The following is a 20,691-nucleotide window of genomic DNA, read 5'->3' as shown; positions in this document are numbered from 1 at the left end:
ACTCCAGGGTCAGTGCTCTATCCACTAGAATATGTTCTAGAATCGGGGCCCATATGAAGAGAGAAATTGAGCACCGATAAAGGGAAGTGCTACTTTATACAGCTAGTAGCAAAGTTATGGGACTTCTTAGTCTGTTAAGTGGTCGAGATTAAATATGTATATAGGTTCAAAACAGATTTAGATTATTTCATGAATAATAGATTCATAATGGATCTATCAAGGGAAAATAGGATGTTTCAGATGATATACTTAACTTTCGGAAGCTGATGTCAGAGAGGCTAGCCATGCCATTCTATCAATCTTGGTGCCATCTTCTGAGAAACATATTAGACTAGATGGAGTACAGATCTGATTCAGACAACCAAAAAATTTTTTTTAAACTCTTCTGTCTGCTATCTCTATGAGGTCTGCATTTTTCTTTTTCTGTGACCCATGAGACACCGTATTCAAAGAGCACCAGCTTGAGTCGAAGAGTCCTCTTTCTGTCACTATATAAACCACAGGGGTCAAATGGAATGAAGTGACAGGGGGAGAGAAAGAGAGAGATAGAGACAGAGACAGAGACAGAGAGAATGAGACAAAGACAGAGACAGAGACAGAGAGAACAAACCTGTGTGTGAGTGTGTGTGTGTGTGTGTGTGCGTGTGTTAGAAATCAGAATATTTGCCAAGAACTAAATATTTTTTTCTAATGTATTCTGACACTATAGAATGATAGGTTCCCAAAGTGAGTGATACAACCAGTTTGGGGGCACTAAAACAGTCTGGGGCGGGGAGAAGGGAGGTATTTTTTAAATGATGCAAATTAATAATAAAAAAAAAACATTAAAGGGTTAAAGAAAGTAGATTTCCAGGTGGGTGCTGAGTAATTTTTTTTAAAGGGGATAGTAGGCTAAATAAGTTTGGGAACCTCTGTGATAATCACTGTTTATTCTGACCATATGATCTACAAGATCTCAAATGAATATGGTGTAGTCTTCCAAATTCATGTCAATCGTGTCAAGATCATAAGCATTTATTAAGAAACTACTTTGTGCCAGACATTGTGCTAAGTACTGAGGATACAAAGAAAGGGAAAAGACAATCTCTATTCTCTAGGAGAGAGAGATCTCAATCTCTGTTCTCTCTCATAGCCTAATAGGAGAGACAATGTGAAAACAACTATGTACAAGGACTATATACACAGGATAAATTGGAGATAATCTCAGAGGGAAGGTACTAATCAGTGACCAGGTTCCCAATTTATTGAATACAGATCAGAAAAATCAATCAGTGTGAGTTTATAAAATGCTTACGATTTGCCAGTATTAAGCTGAGTAAGCACTGGGTCTACAAAGTGAAATAATAAGCCTGGGAAAGACCTCTCTCAGAAAATGGCATAGGAGATGAGTTTTGAAGAAGCCAGAGATTCTAAGAGGTAGAGGTGAAGAGGGACAGAATTCTGAGCATGAGGATCAGCCAATGGGAGGCCATGAAGATGGGAGATGGAGCATCATGTTTGGGGAATGGCAGTAATCCACATGACAGGAGATGAAAGCATGAGCAAAGGGGATGGCCATGTGAGGAGAAAGAAGAGAACCTATATGAAAGGGGATTAGAGAAGAAATGGCAAGATTTGACAACTTACTGGCTATGTGGGGTGAATGAGAGTGAAGCGTATGGAATGATACCAATATTGGAAACTTAAGTGACTGGAAATATCTTTCCATGTATCTTGTTGGTCCATCTACCTGCCTCCAGTCTCTCACCACTCCTGTTCATCCTCCACATAGCCAGCAAAGTGCTTTTTCCTAAAGCATATATCTGAACATTTCACCCTCCTAACTCAATAAATTCCAGTGACTCCCTATTGCTTCCAAGATCAACCATAAAATGCTCTTTTTGGCATTTAAGCCCCTCATAAACCAGCCCCCTCCTACTTGTCCAGTCTTCTTATACCTCACTCCCCATCATATACTCTTTGAACCAGTGACACCAACCTCCTAGCTGTTTCATGAACAAGACAGCCCCATCTCATTACTCTGGACATTTTCTCTGGCTGTCTCTCATGCCTGGAATGTTCCCCCTCCTCACCTCTGATTACTGCTCTCTCTGGATTCAAGTTCCAACTAAAATCCTGTGTTCTAAAAGAATCCTTCCTCAACTCTTCTTAATTTTATCTACTTCTTACTTACTTCTCCTATCTACTTCTTATTTATCTTGTCTATAGCTGGTTTGTACATATTCATTTGCTTGTTACCTCCCCCATTGGAATGTAGTATCCTTGAGAGCAGGGATTGTCTTTTGACTCTTTTTGTATCCTCAGTGCTGAGCACAGTGCCTAAAACATTGTAAGTGCATAATAAATGTTTACTGACTAACTCACTCAGTAACTAGTGCCCTCAACATTATTAGGGAAATAAAGAAGGGAAGTGAGTTTTAGGGGTAAGGATAATTAGTTCTGGTTTGGACATAATGAGTTTAAGATGTCTACAAGACATCAAGTTTGAGACATCTAGAAGAGATTGGTGATGTGAGACTAGAATTCAAGAAAAAGGTTCAGGCTGAATATATGAAACCTGTGAATTGTCTGCAGAGAAAATATAATTGAATCCATGGAAGTTAATGAGATCAAGATGTGAAAGAATATAGAGGGGGAAAAGAGAAGAAGTCCCAAAGCAAACTTTAGGATTACCAGCAATTAGTTGCCATAATATAGATAAAAAACCCAGTAAAGACTGAAAAGTCAGAGAGGGGAGGGAAACCAAAAGAGAGCCATACAAAAATCCAAAATGGGAGTCTCCAGGAGGAGAAGGTGGTCAATAGTGTCAAATGCTTCAGTGGGGTGAAGAAGAATGAAACTGAGAAAATCCATTTGATTTCACAATTAAGAGACAGAGTAATTCTTTATGCCAGATTCTAATTATTAGAAGATCCCAATCCCAGGCCTTTTTGGAAAAGATTGCCAAAATTTTGTAACCTTGCAATTAAATGAATTCAGGCATAAAGGAAGGAATGTACTAGGTCAAAGGACTGGTCATGTTGATGCTTATAGGAATGTGGATCACCCTACACATCCATGAAATCCTAGATTTCGAGAGATGGACACAATTAGTCCATCTATCACATGAACAAACTCCTCCCTACAATACCCTCAACAAGCAGTCATGCAGCCTCTACTTGATGAATGTAAATGAGAGGGGGACCCCGTTAACTCCTCAGGTAACACAGTCTACTTTGGAATTATTCTCGTTATTAGAAAGGTTTTCTTTTCATGAACCCTAAGTTTTATTTCCTCCAAATTTCAAGCACTCTTCTCTTCAGTCTTTCAAAGGTCACTGACAGCCACTCAGCAATCACATCCACCAACCAATGTATTCAGTTCCTTAGACTGTCATTTGACTGGACCTGGTGACTTGAACTCATTGAGAGCAGGTAGATTCCATCTTATCCCATCACTCATCTTGAAATTCCAATTGATATTAATATAATAACAGCCAATTAAGATTATGTTTTTGTTTTAGCTTGCCAAGTGCAAAGACCATTCTCCTTCAGAAGAGAAAACAAGGGGCAGCTAGTGTTGCAGTAGATACAGCACTGGCCTTGGAGTCAGGAGAACCTGAGTTCAAATCCTGTCTCAGGCCAGGCACTTGATACTTACTAGCTGTGTGACCCTGGGCAAGTCACTTAACCCCAATTGCCTCACAAAAAAATAAAATAAAAAGGGACACAGAGAAAACAAAAAGGAAAAAAAAGAGTTAAATTGTTCATCCTTCTCACTCTCACCAGTCATCATCATCTCCTCTTCTCCAAGTTAGTAGATTTAGGCTCTTCCTCTTATCTCTTCTTTTCAGGTGTTGCAGTGAATAAGAGTGCTGGGTCTGGAGTAAAGAAGACCAGAATTAAAATCTAGCCTTAGACACTTACCGTGTGATGGTGGGCATGTCACCTCTGTCTGTCTCACTTTCTTCAACAATAATAGTAGCACCTACTTTCCCAGGGTTGTTGTGAGGATAAAATGAAATATGCATAAGAGCTTAGTAACCCATCACAGAGTTGGTGCTTAGCAAATGCTTGTTTCTTTCTTTTCACCATCATAGCTTGGGGCTGCAGATCTTTGATCTCATGAAGACAAAAAGAGCCAGACATTATTAATGTCAAGTATCCAAGGGAAAAATCCCTTGGACTGGTTTGGGGAGACAGCTACTCCTATGGGAAAGTTGATGTGATTTAGGAAGGCCTAAGACCCAGATACTTTGCATCTTTCCATACAATCAATCAATCAATGATGCCAGGCTGTAGGAATAAAAAGGCCAAATATGAAATAATCTCATCTCCCAAGGAACTTCCTTTCTATTGGAGAAAAGAACATGTGTGTGTATGTGTATGCATATGTATATTTATATATTTACTTATTTATATGTTATATATTAAATATATATCAAATTAATACATATGAACTCTCCCAATCATTGCTCAAGACACACTACTAAGTTCTTAAATAAAGGACCCACACAGAGTGTAGGCTGCTGGCAATGGCTGCTTCTGTCAGTTAATTGCCCCTTTAGAATACCACAGGGCAGCCCTGCAATGATTGTCAATTTAAAAAAGAAAAGTCAATTTTTACCAGCAACAAGATCTTAAAGGGCCTATAAAATAATGTCATTTTTAAAAGTGAAAGTGATCTTAATTTCCTTTTATTTTTTATTGATAGACTGGGATGCTATCCATACTAGCATAGGGCACCATTTCGTTAAGTACCAAAAGTTCATGGCTATCCATACTGAACAAAGAGGCAGCTGAAAGTCACATTGGATGGGCACTGGTCTGTCCACACATTCATACTTAGAACTTTTGGTTCAATTAAATTGCTTTTGCAGCAGTCGAAGAAATCAATAACTCTTAGACTCTTTAAGGGACAAATAATATACAACATGGGCATTTTAAGCTCTTTAGAAAATATATTCATAAGGTTGTACAGTTTCCCCTGGTACCCAACTTTGCTTGTGACATTTATTAATGTTTTGGCAGCAAATAAGGAGTGGAGTTCTCTAAAGGCTCTCTTCTCTTTTCTTCCAGAAAATATTGATTTTCTTTTTTTAATACAAGAATAGGGCTGGAAGAAGAAAAAAAAAGAAATGCTTAAAGTAGAGAAAAAAATCTCAGAAAAGAATAACTAAGCTCTAAGCTGGCTTGACAATGTAATTCTATCTAAATAGCTTTGTGCCACTTGATAGAGACAATTTCTCCTGATTTTCTCTGAACAATTCCATCGTCTTCAAGAGAAGAATGCTTTGAGAATTTTATGTTCCAAATTGTAATGTAGGGTTTTCTACTGAGCATTCCTACAAGCTAGAGGAGACTGCATGACATTACTGCGACTTTTGGAAAGCAACTTTAAGTTCCAATTAGGATTAATTAATTAGACATTTAAGTTTAAAATAAAACATAACACACTGAGATGCCAGACCAAAGAAAGAATAACTACTTCTTGTTTAATTCCTGAAAGAAGAGGCCACAAATAGTTATAAAGGGCAATCTCATACAGCCAACCCTGGTTTAGATACTATAGCCAGAGAAAAGCAAGGTAGCTAGGTGGCAGGGTGAATTAAATGGTCCTTGCATTAGGAAGACTGATTCAAATCCTGTCTAATACTTGTGTCCGAGGACAAATCATTTATTCTCTCTGAGCCACTCTCTATATCCTAATCCTGAAGCTCTTTCCTCCCATGGTTGCTTCTTTTCTGCATTCATTCCTGTGTTCGTTCATTCATTCATTCATTCATTCATTCATTCATTCATTGTTGGATATCTACTATACTATGTTCCCAGGCTCTGGGTTGGGAAGACAAAAAAAGAAGCAAAACTTGACTTTATCTGTCAAACAAGGGAGTTGAACTCAATCCACTTAGCCCTAAATCTATGGTCCTATAAAATCAGAATAGAATTCGGCAATGAAATCCTGTCTCCTCCTCCAAAAAATCATACAATTGCTTTGCTCTGCCTCAACTTGTTCTTGTGTTGTGGCATGGGTTTGCTGTTGTTATTGTCAGTTTGCCAGTTGATTTGTTTCTTAAATGAGACTGGATCTGGGGAAGCCTGACTAGATTTGGCTCAATCTGTGTGTGTGTGTGTGTGTGTGTGTGTGTGTGTGTGTATTCTGAGCCAGGTGAGATGGGAAGCTGAAGGAAATAGATGTAGTATAGGTAGGGTTATGGGAGATATGAAGAGAGCTATGAGGAAATTCAAGAGCTAATTGAAATGTTCACAATTTAATGATTTTAGGAAGCTTCCATAAAGCTGCTTGAATAGGATTATGTCGACTCTATTTCCTTTAGAGCCATGATCCATTCCTTTTTTATCCTGGTCCTCAGTTGGGCCCTGGAGACATGGCAGATCCCCAGCAGCACTTGTTTCCTATAGTCTATCTACCAGTTACCCAGCCCTGTAACACAGTATTTCGCAACTGAAACAATATTTTGCACCAGTATGACGTGTAAATTCTCAACCCCCTATAGCCTCAGAGCATAGCTCTCTTGACCCTTGGCAGTCCATGGGTAGGGACAAAGAGCTATTTTATAACATAAACTCTTTAAATCAATTTTCATTCTTTCTAAAGAGAAGGGGATGTTTCCTTTTTGTCTTTCAGTCACCCGAGCCCCACCCCTTGCCTAGGTACATAGTACAGCACAGTGTAGGATAGTATAGTATAGTATAGTATAGTATAGTATAGTATAGTATAGTATAGTATAGTATAGTATAGTATAGTATAGTATAATACAGTATAGTTATAGATAACGTAGTATAGGTAACCAACAAATGCTAATTGAATAAATGAACAAAGGAATGAATAGGGAGAAGGAAGCCAGAGATGAGAGACCTTCAAAATTAGGAGACAGAAAGAAAGAAAAGGAGAATGAGTTAGCTTTTTAAAGTTTGTAGTTGTTAAAAAGTAAAGCACTTTAGCATTAATTTTTTACCAACCAATAAAAAAATTGTTTCTGAATGGTACTTGACACCTAACAGTTACAATCTTAATGACAAGCCAGTCCCACTCTCTTTAGATAAGTAGCCCTGACTCACCATTATTTCTGGAGGAGTGATTTCTTTATCTCCCAACAAATATCAAATTCTAGCTAAATTGCATCAGTATTCTGCAGCTAATTGTGAGTGCTCTGAGTATACTAATGAGCCCCAAAGTGACTTGGGTGAGAAGAATTCATGAAGGAGAGAACATTTTTTTGGTTTTAAATCTTCACCCTCAAAGGCCAAATTTAAGAAGATATATGTACTGTCCTTTACAACTACAGATGAACCAGCTAAGATGGAGAAGTAGAAGGAAGCATTATAGTAGAGATTTCTTCACCACTACACCACTAAGGATCTAAGAAGATCCCTTGAACAAGTAGTGATTGGGAAATCTAAGGAGAAAAATCAGTGGGTCATTTTTCCAGACCCAGATGACAAATTTAGGCCACTGGCAAGTGTCGAAGGCAAGAGCTATGGAGCAGGGGTAGCCTGGGCTCTCTGACCCCAGAGAAGGATTGAGCTAAGATCACTGGCTCTGAGCCCTAGACTCTGATTAGGGGTCGGCCAGCAATATTGTCACTCTAATCCCAGACAGGGATTTTTGGACTCAGTCCACTGTCTAGGAGCAGGGGTAGGCTAGCATTCTTGTTTCTTTGATCTAGTCTAAGATCAAAAGTAGGCCAGGAGCTATGTTACTCTGAACCTGCATAACCTTTCAGCTAGCTGACAGGGCCTGGGGCAAGCAAGTATTTACTGGAGATCCATCCAGGTGCAAGTCTGCAGTTGCATTGCCCAAATCCAAACTGGGGTCTAGATTCTAGAACCTGGAAAGGAGGTTCTAGGAGAGAAGCAATCAGACCATATCCTACTTTAAATCACATAGGGCCCACTAAGACTTCCTTGCTTGAGAGGTCCCTGTGATCTTTGAATAGCACTGTAATCAATACAGTGGCAGAACTACAAATGATATAGATCATATAAAACTAAGATATTCCTTCTAAAAATACATAGAGCTTGGCCCTAACAAAAAGTCCCAATCTGGGAGAATGAGTAAAGAATGAGTCTCCCAGGCTGGAAGAATGAGTAAAGAAGTAAACAAAAGCTCTTTATCCTATGATAAAGAGCTGTTATAGTTCCAAGGAAGAGAACAGCTCCAACTTTCCTTCCCCTCCTTTCTTGATTTTTTTTCTAGATTTCAAAACCATGCTCTCTCTACTGATGTCTCATCCCTTTCCTCAGGGCCTAGGGTCTCCTCAACCTGGAAAATACCACCATCCCCATGGACTTCTCAATGTGGTGTATTTCTCCACAAGGCTCTCCACCCTTCTTCCATTGGCGAGTTCCTCCTGGAGTCTCCATTTTGTGCAGAGGGGCAGAATGGCCCACTATCAATTCCTTTCAGACACTATTCCTGACTTTCTTTGGACTTCAAAAGTATGTCCCCTTTACAAACACCTCATCCTGAGACTTCTCTAAGAGCCTGAGGTGTCCTTACTCTGCAACGTCCTACAATCCCTATGGCCTATTTACCCAGACATACCCCTCTACAAATCACACCATCCTTCCCAAGTTTCCCTGCCTTCATTCTCCTCCTATTGCTGTTCCTGAATTTCTCTGGACTTCAAAATTTAAACAGTACTTTTATTCTCACTTTCTCCCACCCCACTTTTTAGACCATTTTTGTTTGTAATTTTCCTTCATTGGAATAAGTTCCTTGATGGTAGGGATTATTTTTCCTTTTGCTTGCATTTGCATCCCTAGTGCATGCCTGGCACATAGCAAGTGATTAATAAATACTTATTTCGTTCTTCTTTCCAAAATATTTATAAGCTAAGGCTCAAAGAAAAATTTTACTTGGACATAGGATCAATTATAATTCCTAGAAGAAATATAGCAAGATTTTTCAATAGTTAAAATAAATAAAACATATATATATGTATATAAAATATACATATATATATATAAAATAAAAGCACTGGAGGAAAGGATTCAAAAGAAATTAAAGCTTTGGAGGAAAAAACTTGGAAGGAGAATTAACTACTTAATATGAGAGATATAAATCTTACACAAGTAACAGACTTCTAGAATATGAGGATGGGCCAAACAGAAGCTAATATCTTCATGAGTCAACAATAGATATTTTTTTAAAAGTCAAAAGACTGAAAAAAATATATAAAATAGGTTATCCCTTCTTAAAACATTGACCCGAAAAACATCAAGGAGAGTTAATTTAAGAATCATTGGACAACCTGAAAGCCTTTACACCCCCTCCCCCCAAAAAAACCTGGACATCATATTTTGCGAAATCATAAAAAAATAAATGCCAAGACCTATTAGAACCAGAGAACAGAGTAACAATTGAAAGAATCCATCAATTGTCTCATAAAGAAGCTCCAAAATTAAAACCTGAAGGAACATCATAGCCAAAATCCAGAGCTTTCAGATCAAAGAAAAAAATATTGTAACTATCCAGAAAGGAAGAGTTCAAGTACTGAGTAGTCATAGTTAGAATCTCATGAGAGTTATCAGCTACCAATATAAAGGAGTGGAGAGTGTGGAGTACAACATTGTGAAAGGTAAATGATATAGATTTACAACCGAGAATAACCTACCTGTGCAGCAATACTCAATATAATTCTACTCATCTCTAGAATCACCAAGAATCAGTAAAATATGTTCATTTATATGTATATATGTACATATACATGCCTATGTAGATAAATATACATATATACATGTATGTATAATGTGTATATATATATGAATGAAAGCATGTATATGTATCCTGATATATTAACTCAATCAGCTGCCCTTCATTGCTTCTAGATGAATAAGAGATCCAAAAGATACTTGTTTCCCATGACACCAGTTCTTTAATTCATATTACCAACCATGTAAATTGTTTTATCTCTTTTGAAGATGTTTAAGGAGACAATGCAAGGTAGAAAGAAGCATATTCATTAAAGTCTATTTTGTGGAATAGAGGCTTTCATTTTCCTGACCATCTTCTTCTGAAGAAAAAGTACAAGAAGTTTGAGTGTTTTTATGGTGGTTGTTAAAAATAAAAATAAAAAAGATGAATTAGCCTCCCCTTCCTTCCAAGATAAAAGTTCCAAAAATGTTGATCTATCATACATCACTTACCCAGGTCAGAAAGAATTGAAGAATATGATAAAAATCATTAAGTTCATACCTTTGCTTCCAAATAAGAATGATTTAAAACCATTGAAGGTATAAGCCATTATTCCCTTCAAAAAAGAAAAAAAAAATATTGACTAGGAAACTCTTCATTCTCTAATCATCCTCACATCTCCATCTTCCCTCTGCTCCACCACACTCCTTCAAACCAATCGAATATGAACAACAACTCAAACTCCTGGAATATGATGTCTAAGGCATGCAATCTATTCCTTAGCCATTTTCTGCCCTATGGAGCAGAACAGGTGGGACTGATTACCAGATTAGTTAAAAAACTTTAAAATATGAGCAAGTTTGGGGGGGGGTGAGGGGTAGAATGGAAAAAACTAACCTAATGTGTCAGTTCTCTAGAGAGGTAAATTTGGAGTGTCCCAGGGGCAATAGCCCTGCCAATCTCCATCTAGAAAGGAAGTTGAAAATTTAGAGGATTTGTCTTATCACAATGCAAGGGAATAGAGCCTTCCTAAGCAGGGAAAGAAATCTGCAAACTGAGGGAGGAATTTAGCCAAAGAACTCCCGGAGGGGAGGACTTATATGGCTAAACTTCATCTTAGAACTGAGGCTTCAAGAAATAAACCTTGCTATGTGAAGAAGGCCTCTAGGGGACTAGAAGGGATTAAGACAGACTCAAGTTATTACAGAGATCAAATAAAGGAGATAGTCCTCACTCTTAAGGCTTAAGATCAAATGTTACCTTGTTCGGTCTTCTCCTGGGCTACTCTAAGGCCACACTATTTCCGGTCACATGAGAGGCTGAAGGATAGTAGCAGGGGACAGAAAAACCTTCTACAAAGGACTATTTTGTTAGTGGCCCAATTTCCACTAAAGAATATTTTTCCCCCTCAGGGGAGCGTTCTCAGAATTTCCCTCCTCCCTTCCAAATTACACTTGCCTTAAAAAAGAAAAACAAAACAAGCAAACAAACAAAAACTAAAATGTCTTTGATTCTCTGACACTTGTTGAGTTATCTGGAAGCAGGAAATAGTTCTTTTACTTAAGAAATTTCTATCTTTAATTCAATAAATATTTGGCATACAAAATATCTCTGTTTTCACCTACCCGGTACACACCCAAATAAAGCATGAGACTAATTCTTGTCCTAAAGTAGTTTTCAGCCTACCTGAGAAGACTATCTATATATGTTTGAGAAATTAAACAAGGCAATTTTACAGGAAATATGAAGCAATGTATCTGTATGACTTATCTGACACCTAATTGTATGATTCTCAGAGGAATTCAAAAGAAGAAAAATTACTGTGGATTGACACAGTCATAGATGATATCAGTAAGTCAAAATGTATTCATTAAGTGTTTACTTGGCAGCAGGAATATCATGGAATGCTTATTGGATTGGTTGGGTTAGAACAGGTGTAGCACGGGTTGGATCCTGGAAAAATGGTAGCATTTGGATAAACACATAAGAAAGGGAAGAGGAAAGAATGTTAGAGATGGAGTCAAATGACCTGAGTTTGAATCCTAGCTCTGCCATGTGATGTGGCAACTCACTCAACCTCTCTGGCTCTCCTTTCTCCTTATCTGAAAAATGAAAGACTTGGAATAAATGATCCCTAAGTTTCCTTCATAGAATGCTAAATCTAGGTTACTATGATCCTTTGAAAACATTTCAGTGGGAGGCAGCAGCAGAAACAAAGCAACAGAAGGTGGGATGGATCATAGTGTGTTCAGGGACCTGTGAGAAGACCACTGTAGCTGGGTCAGATGATTAGGACATGGTCTGAGATAAGTTTGCAGGAAGTAGTTAGGGGCCAAATTGTAGAATGGTATCCTTTGTTGTGAGTCACCCCCAAGAGGCCTGAGTGCTGCCTGCTGATTGCCTTCTCATGGAGCATTCCATTATTTTATTAGGTCTCCATATAAATTATTTATCTGAGAGAATGCTGACGCGGACCCACTCTGAGAAGTAATGTCTTCTATGGGAAACGGGAAATGCTGCTGGAGGGACTTGGACCCCGAGCAGCTGCCAGAACGTTGAAAATCAATTTTAATTCTTTTTGTGAAGGTCTTTGAGAGCAAGGGTTTCTTAGATGAAGGCTGCTCTTTATAGTGGGTCTCTATCAAATCTATAAATTAGATTTCTGGGGGCAACGTTAGGGGAGGTGTCTTGGAGTGCCACTGATGGTGTTGTTTGTTTATAAAGAGAATCTTAATAGCTTGGCTGGGGTCAGAACATTGAAAGGTTGCATCATTTTATCTTCAATATTCCTCCCCTGGGGGGAAAAAGTCACCTTGCAACCACATTCAGACAACAATTTGTTAGTGTATTTACCTTCTCCTTGTCATTTCGACTGAACTTAATAGTCAGAAGGAGCATCCCTCTCAAGACTGTCTGCTCCAAAAGGTTGATAAAAGCCTTTCAGGATTTCTCTGTTCCTTTTACCCACAGACACACACTTTAAGTGCTCCACTCCAGATTCTTAGCCCCCCCAAAAATATCGTGGCTGCCCCTGCAGTTGTCAAGAGCTTGGAAATAAATCCAGGGCTATCCTGTCTTAAGAAAACCTGACATAGGAAAATAGAAACTTACAAAGTAGAAAATAATTACCTAGAAGGCCCACCTCTGAAATATACTGGCCATGTGACTTTGGCAAGTCACTTAACTCTTCCCATTGTTGGAGGCAGTTTCTTCAACGGGAATTACTTAGCACAAATTCAATCATAGGTACATGCCAAAAAAAACCCCAAAACCATCAGTGGCAAATACACAGTGTAAGCATTATTACCCCCATTTTATAGATGCATAGAATAGGCGTGATTTTCGTATCATAAAAGTTTTCCTTTTAGAAAAGGGTTCCTTTCATTTGAAAGCCCCTTTGCCAATATATGCAATGACTACAACAATGTAGATGGAAACAACTATGAAGCAATTGGAAAGGCAGATTGCAAAACAACAAAGAGTAAAACATTTCCCTTGATTTCTTTGCAAAGGTAGGGGGAAGGGTTCATGAGTGTGGAGCATTTCATGTATTGTTGGATTTTTTTTTAATGTATTGATCAGTTTTACTGTTTTCCCCTTTCTCCTTTTTCTATTTTTTTTTTTTTAGATAAAAGATAACTCTCTGGGAGGAAAGGGAGAGAAATACAGGAAGAAATTTAAGCAATGTGAAAACAAGTGATGGTGATAAAATTTATTTTAAAAAGCCAAAATAAGATTTAGTTTTCAAAAATTCAACAGACATATAAAGATTGAAATAACTTCCTCTTCTGCAGAGGCCTTCAAGTAATCATTCTCAATTTCCCCAATTGTTCTTTACCACCCATACCTGAAATCGCTTTGAACTTACTTTTTATACAACTCTCTCTCTTCTCTGTATTTTTATGACATGGTGGTCTCTTGGTTCTCCTCCTACCTGTCTTTTGCTTTGTCCTTTGCTGGGTCCTCATCCACAACATACTTGCAAAATGTTAGTGTCCTCTAAGGCCCTCTTTTCTTGCTCCCAATACTCTCTTACTTGGCGAGCCCATTAGCTCCCATGGAATCAATAATCCTATGCAGATGATTCAGCATGACATTGTGGGTAGGACTTGGAGTCAGAAAAACCCAAGTTCAAATCTTATCTCAGATACTTATTAGTGCTATGCTAGGCAAACCTCTTAGGCTCCCTTTGCCTCAGTTTTCTCATCTGTAAAATAAGAGGTTTAGACTGGATGGCCTTTCAAGTCCCTTCCATGTCTAAATCTATAAACCTATGATTCTCAGATACATGGATTCAGCCCTCCTGTCACTCTTGAATTCCTCTTCTTCCATCAGTATGGAATATTTCAAACTGAATATGCCAGATTCAATAAATCTGAAACAGAACTTCTGAACTTCCCTATATTCTTTCTAATCACCAACATTTGCAACCATAGTGTCCTCCTTTACTCTTTTAGTAAGTTAGAAATCCAATCAGCTGCCAAATCCTGGCAATCATCTTTGTCCACACTATCTCTCATCTATCCCTCTCGTGTGATAGCCTCCTAATTAGTCTCCCTGTCTCAAGCTTCCTCCCACTCCAATTCATCTTCTAATCAGCTACCACAGTGATTTTCCTAAAACATAGATCTGACCATGAACTTCCACTACTCAATAAAGACTACTGGCTCCCTATTACTTTAGCAATTAAATCTAAATTCTTCTGCTTAGCATTTGAAGCTCTTCAAAATCTGGGTTCTTCTACTTTACTCTCCTTTATTCCATGCCAAGCAATACTAGTCATTTTGGTGTTGCTCATACACATAATGCTTCATCTCTGTCTCCATGACATTTCACTAGCTGTGTTCTATGCCACAAATGCTTTCTTTCTTCACTTCTGCTCCTCAGAACCCTTAGTTTCCTTCAAAGCTCAGTTCAAACACCTTTTCTCATGAGTCTTCTTCTGGTATCCTCTGCTACTGGCTCTTCCCTCTTTAAGGTTACCTACCATCTATTTATGTACGTGTTGTCTCCTTCATTAGACTGTAAGCTCCTTGGGGGCAGGGATTGTTTTTAATTTGTTTTCATATTTCCACTGCTTGGCAGAGTACCAGGCACATAATTAATAAATTGCTGATTGACTCATTGATGTTCCAATACTCCAGCATGACATAAATTCCTTGAGAACAGAGATTGTCTTACTTTTGTATTTGTATCTTCACCACTCAGCCCAACACCTGGTGCATAGCACTTAATAAATGCTTATTGATTGATAAGGAAAGTATACATTTAGTAAAAGAGGAAGGGGGAAATCTTGATTTTTCTATTTATGTCTTATTTATTTATCAGCCAATTCTCTCATTTATCTTCAATATCTCTCTGTCTCTTGCCTGCAAACATGCTTATGTCTCCCCTACCCTTCAAAAGTTCTCACTTCATCCATCCACCCCTGCTAGCTATTATATCTTTTCTCTCCTTTGTGGCTAAATGTGAGAAGGCCATATACCTACATACACTTCATGCTTCTTTCTCCTTCCTTATTATTTTCTCTTCTTAACTCTGCAGTTTGGTTTCTGACTTCATCATTCATCTGAGGCTATTCTGTCCAAATTTACCAATTATTTCTTAACTGCTAACGTCTAAAGATCTTTCATCAATTCCTCATCATTCTTGACTTTTGTGAAGTCCTTGCCACTACTGATTGCCCTCTTCTTGATAATGTCTTCTCTTTAGGTTTTTGTGACACCACTCTCATCTGGTTCTCATCCCCTTCTTTTCAATTCCTTTTACTGGATTTTCATCCAGATTGTACCTGCTAACCATGGGTTTCCCTCAAGGCTCTGCCCTGGGATCTCTTCTCTTCTCTATCTATCCTATTTTATTTGGTGATCCCATCAGCTCCCATGCATCAAGGATCATCTCTCTACAAATGATTCCCAGACCTATTTATCCAATCCTAACTCTCCTGACCTCCAGTCTCCCATTTCCAACTGCCTACTGGACATCTCAAATCAAATGTCCTATAGTCCTCTTAAACTCAACATGTTCAGAACTGAACTCATTATCTTTTCCCCAAACCTCCCCCTGCCCCTAAGTTCTCTGTTACCATGGGGAGCCCCACCATCCTTCTAGTCACTCAAGATCCTAATCTAGATGTGACCTTGACTGTTTACTTTGCCCCTCCTTGTCCATTTAGTTGCCGAGTCCTGTTGATTCTACCTTCACACCATCTCTTGTGTATGTTCTCTCTCCTCTGACACTATCACCACTCAATATCAGGCCCTCATTAACACATAAACTACTGAAAAACTATGATTGATCTCCCTGCCTCAAGTCTCTCCTCACTGTAGTCCATCTTCCACTCAACTGACAAAGTAGTTTTCCTAGACTCCAGGTCTGGCCATGTCATCTGCCCTATTCAATAAACTACAGATGCTCCTTATAACTTCCATGATCAAATAGAGAATCTTCTATTTGGCTTTTAAAACCCTTCATAACTTGGCTCCCACACCTTTGCAGTCATCTTATATCTTCTTCTAATTTTTATACTCTGTGTTCTAGTGATAAGGCCTCCTTGGTGTTTCTCAAACAAGTATTCTATTTCCTAATTCCATGCATTTTTATTATTCATTACATGCCTGAAATTATCTTTCTCCTCACTTCTGATTCCCCGCTTTCTCCAAGTCTCAGTTAAAATCCCACCTTCTGAAAGAAGTCTTTCCTGGTTGCCTGGTAATGCCAGTACATACTCTCTGAGATTGTTTTCAATTAATCCTATGTACGTCTTATTTGTACATAGCTGTTTGCATGCTTTCTCCCCCACTTGACTGTAAACTCCTTGAGAGCAGGGATGATTTCTGCCTTTCTTTGTAGTCCCAGTGCCTAGCATATAGTAAGCATTTAAGAGTTGTTTACTGATTTGACATGGATAGGATAAACGTAAATTGTCCACAGGAGTCAGTGAGTTATGATGGAAAGGGCTTTGGACCTGAATCAGGAAGTTATTGTTCAGTCATTTTCAGTTGTGTCTCACTCTTCATGACCCCAGGGATACTAAAGTGGTTTGTCATTTCCTTCTCCAGCTTATTTTACAGATGAGGAAACTAAGGCAAATAGGGTTAAGAGATGTGTCCAGGGTCACACAGCTAGTAAGTATCTGAAGACAGATTTGAATTCAGGTCTTCTTGGCTCCAGGCCTGGTGCTCTATCCAGTGCACCACCTAATTGCCCTAGAATCAGGAAGATGAAGATTCAAATCCTTCCTTTAACATTTTTTACTTGTCTGACGTGGGGCACATTACCTAATTAATCAGTTAATCAGGAAGAATTAATTAATGACTATTATGTGCCAAGCACTATAGAAATACAGAGAGGAAAGTTAAATAGTCCCTGTCTGCAAGGAGTTTACATTCTACTGGAGAGACCAAAATACAAACAGGCATACATTCATGCATACATGTATATACACATACATATGTATGTCTAAAGCAGGTAAATAGAAAATATATATAATGGTTTTTGAGGGGAAGTGCATAGCAGCTGGGGAAGATAGCTATATAAAACTATATATTAAATATATAATTTATAATTTACGGTGTCCCAGGCACTGTGTTAAGCACTAAATTTACAAATCTAAGCAAGCAAGACAGTCCCTACCCTTAAGGATCTTATGGTCTATTGGGGAGAACAACACATAAAGGGGTGTTGGAAAGAGGTGTAGCAGAGAAGGCCTTATATAGAGGGAGAAGCTTAAAATGGGTCTTAAAGGACACAGAATTCTAAGAGGAAGAGGTAAGAGCATGGTGTATATTCCAATTGAAAGGACGGCAAGCTCATAGGCACTGGGAATTCCATTTCCTCATCAGCAAAATACAAATAATATCTGTAGTATCTACTTCACAGGGTTATTGTGAGGCAATGAGATTGTGTATGTAAATCACTGTGTAATTATCAGTTATTATTGAAGCCATTGGGGAAATGGAAGCAGAGTCTGATCCCAAGGGAGCCAGCAATGAAGATGTTTATCTTTCACAACAGCAACAGTGCGAAGAAGAATCCTTGGGCTTTAGAATTCAGCCAACAAGCATTTATTAAGTCTCTACTGTGTGCCAATCACTGTACTAAGTTCTGGGGATACAGAGAAAAGCGAAAGATGGTTCTGGCACTCTGGTCTCAGTTTTAGAATGAGTTATGATCTAGGAAGGTATGTTGTAAAATAATGAGAAAGATTTCTCTTTTCAATTCAATCCAGCAAGTATATATTGGGTGCCTACTTTATGTTTAGCACTGATTATTAATTCTGTCTGGATTGTATGAAGTTACTTGCCTGAAGCTATTCAGATCTGTCTGAATAGCAGTCCTGTGTTGGAGCCTGGATTGCTTTCTGGGGTTTATGGGAAGAAGGACCATCCTAGATGGCAAAAGCCTGAGCAACGCTTTAGATAGATATCTCTCTGTCCCTTGTAAGGCCTGTGTTGCAGACTTAGGGTGAGTCTCTTCTCTTAAGGATAACTAAGCTGGGATCAGAGCAGTCTTATCAAACAAGGGAACAATCCTGAAATACCACCTTTGTCATTCCATGTTCTAGAAGTAACTTGTGATCAACAGATCTCTGAGGAAAATTTGCTTTATCAGACTTCTCTTTTTACCTCAGTACCCTTTCAAAAAGTATGAATAAGTAGCACTTACAAAGCACTTTAACATTTACGAAGCACGTTACAAATATCATCTCTTTGGATGCTCATAATAACCCTGGGGGATAGGTGCTATTATTATCCCTATTTACAGATGAGGAAACTGAGGCAGACAGAGGTGATGTGACTTGCCCAGGGTCACACACAAATGTCTGAGGTTAAATTTCAAATAAGGTGTTTCTGACTACAGGTCTAGCACTCTACCCACTGTGTTATCTTTTCAAAACATCTCCTTTTTATAGACTAAAACTACATTACAATATCTAAAAATTATATTGCCACAAACTAGGAGGTGTGCCATTACAAACACAATTCTAAAAACACAATTCTATAAGCATAAATTATAAACACAAAGGTGAGTCCATTTTTTCCCTATTTTTCTCCTGCGGATTTTTCCAATTATCTGTCCTTTTTACTTCCTGTGTCCAAGCCTACCTCCTCCATTTCTCTTTTTTTTTTAATTTTTAGGCAATTGGGGTTAAGTGACTTGCCTAGGGTCACACAACTAGTAAGTGTCAAGTGTTTGGTCTGAGTCCAGATTTGAACTCAGGTCTTCCTGACTTCAGGGCCGGTCCTCTATCCACTGTGACACCTAGCTGCCCCTACCTCCTCCATTTCTGAAGCTATCTGAAGCACAGAAGTATAAACCATCAGTCTATGTACTGTTTATATTTCAAGAAGGTCACTGTATTGAGCAAGTCTATAATTTACAAACCTCCCCTCCCCCTCACTTTCTATCTCTTCCCTTTGTGGCCTGGCCCTGGTATTTTCCACTGTGAGCACTGAAGTGCTTTGCATGTAGGTACAGAATTCAAAGCTATATTCCCTGCGGTTCTAGATGACTTCTTTCAAGAGAGGACTTGGCACTCTCAATTCCTGCTCCATCTTTCACCCTTCTATCTTCTATTTTTTTTTCTTTCATGCACTTCTCTTCCATGTAATCTATACTCTAGTCAAAATGGAATACTCAGTATTGTTGTCCTTCCACTGTGCCTTTGGTCACATGATTCACTGGGTCTGGAATGCCTTCACCTGTCTATACATATTGAAATCTTTATTTAGGTATTTTTCAGTCTCTGACTCTTAGTGACCCCATTTGGAGTTTTCTTGGGGGAGATACTAGGGTGGTTTGCCATTTCTTTCTCCAGCTCATTTTACAGAGGAGGAAACTGAGGCAAACGGGGCTAAGTGATTTGCCCAGGGTCACACAGTAAATGTCTGAGGCCTGATTTGACCTCAGGAAGATGAATCTTCCTGACTCCAGGCCTGGCATTCTATCCACTGCACTACCTAACTGTCCTTGAAGGACATAGTCATAGAATCATGGAGTCACATGATCACAAAGTGAGAGCTAGAATGGACTTTAGAGGTCATCTAGTTCAATAACGTCAAAGATGAAGAAACTGAGGCACAAAGAGCTTGTGACTTCCAGATTCAAATGTTACCTTCTCCATGAAGCCTTCGCTAATTCCTCCAGTCAGTAAAGGTACTTCCCCATTTGGTTTATAGCTTTCTTTTGCCCTTAACATGCATTTTTCATTTTATTGACATCTTTTATTTTTACCTCTTCTTCATTTCTGAATACATCCCTACCCTACTCAGCGAACCATCTCGTAACAAAAATAATTTTAAAAGTGAAGTAAAAAAAAAGTGGTTCAGCAAAGTAACCAACATATTAATTAACTGATAATATATTCAATGTTATACACCCATAGTCTTCCACCTCTGCAAAGAAAGGAGGGAAATGCATTTTTTTTTCATCTTTTCTTTGGGAACAAGCTTGGTCATTATAATTCATGTATCACTTTCTTTTTCAATTATTTGTGTATGGCTGTATCAACCTACTATACCTTTAGCTAGATGACAGGGACTGTGTCACCTTTTACCTTTGTGCTTCATATAAAACCTATCAAAGTGTTTTGTATATAGTAAGGACTTAATAAATGCTTGTGGACATTGAAGTATGTCTCCTCATGGCTCCTAAACAGCCCAATATTTAGGATAGCCGGGCCATTTTGCTTTTGCTAATTCTCTCACATTAGTCTTTCCTAGATCTTCCCTGGAAATGCAAATATAGAGAGATTTCAGCTTGCTTTCTGATCTTTACCTCCGGGACTCTGAATAAAATAGAGGATAAAGAAAGAATCTTGTATACCACAGTTACTAGAGAAGAAGAGGAAACAGAGATGAGTCCTCTTTTTTAAAGCATTTTTCACTGTTTGCTTTACTCTTGTGGATTAATCTCGTAGCAGATCTGAGCACATAAAAGAACTGAGGTGGACAAATATTAGATTTAGGGTTGAAATAATCAATGTGGCATAAATTCTGAGAGATATGAGTGAGAACAAAACTGTTTCAGGAATCTGAAGACCCAGATTCT

Source organism: Phascolarctos cinereus, unplaced genomic scaffold, assembly GCF_003287225.1.
Source record: "Phascolarctos cinereus isolate Bilbo 61053 unplaced genomic scaffold, phaCin_HiC Scaffold_5;HRSCAF=322, whole genome shotgun sequence".
NCBI classification, from domain to species: Eukaryota; Metazoa; Chordata; class Mammalia; order Diprotodontia; family Phascolarctidae; genus Phascolarctos; species Phascolarctos cinereus.
Note: the sequence above shows the minus strand (reverse complement) of the source record.